Genomic DNA, 916 nt, shown 5'->3' with positions numbered 1-916 from the left:
GGGGAGGAATCGACATCAATCCAACACGAGCATATCCTAAATATGATCCTTTTATTCTCTCGGATCAAAGTGATCAGGTCTGTTTCATTCCTTACCCAAAATATCCTATATCACAACATAAAAGACGCAAAGAAGATCAATGGTCAGCTGTGGTGAAAATCAATCCTCGAAAAATGGTGATCAGTTCATCAACAATAATTGAAGATTCTGAAGAAGCAGTGCAAGACCCGAGTGAAAATTCAATGCTTCCTATTTGACTTGAAGATTTTGAAGATACACTTGTAATTGCGGATGTGGAAGATGAAGAAATTGATAATTTTACCCATGTTGAACCCGACGAATTTATTTCTGATCATGATGACACATCATCCGAAAGTGAAAATGATAACGATTCGCTGTAATTTTTATATATTTTTGTAATATGTTGAATATTTTAAAACTTTCATTTTATTACTTTCGGATTTTATTTTTTTTACATATTTTTAAAATCACCAACGGAAGTCCGTTGATTATTTCAACGGATAACCGTTGAATAACCTGCAGGATGCGACATTAAATTCAGAGACATGTCAACGGAAATCCGTTGACAATAGCCACGGAATTCCGTTGACACGTCCAATTCCTGAAGTTATCAACGGATATCCGTTGATGTTTCTCCAGATCTGCAATTAAATGCAGCCAACAGATGTCCGTAGCAAATTTCTACGGAATAGATGTGTCCGTGGATATTTGCAACGAATGGTCGTTGATACGTTCATCCGCCAATCAGAACGTCTTGAAATCCGTGGAAAATATCAACGGATTTCCGTTGATCACCATATATTAACAGACATCCGTTGATCTCGTCTATAAATCCGCCAGCGCTTTTCTTTTCCCTCATTCCAATCTCAATCTCAAAACAAAAAATGCACAAAAA

This window comes from Tarenaya hassleriana, unplaced genomic scaffold (assembly GCF_000463585.1).
Source record: "Tarenaya hassleriana unplaced genomic scaffold, ASM46358v1 Cleome105, whole genome shotgun sequence".
Classification (NCBI taxonomy): domain Eukaryota; kingdom Viridiplantae; phylum Streptophyta; class Magnoliopsida; order Brassicales; family Cleomaceae; genus Tarenaya; species Tarenaya hassleriana.
Note: the sequence above shows the minus strand (reverse complement) of the source record.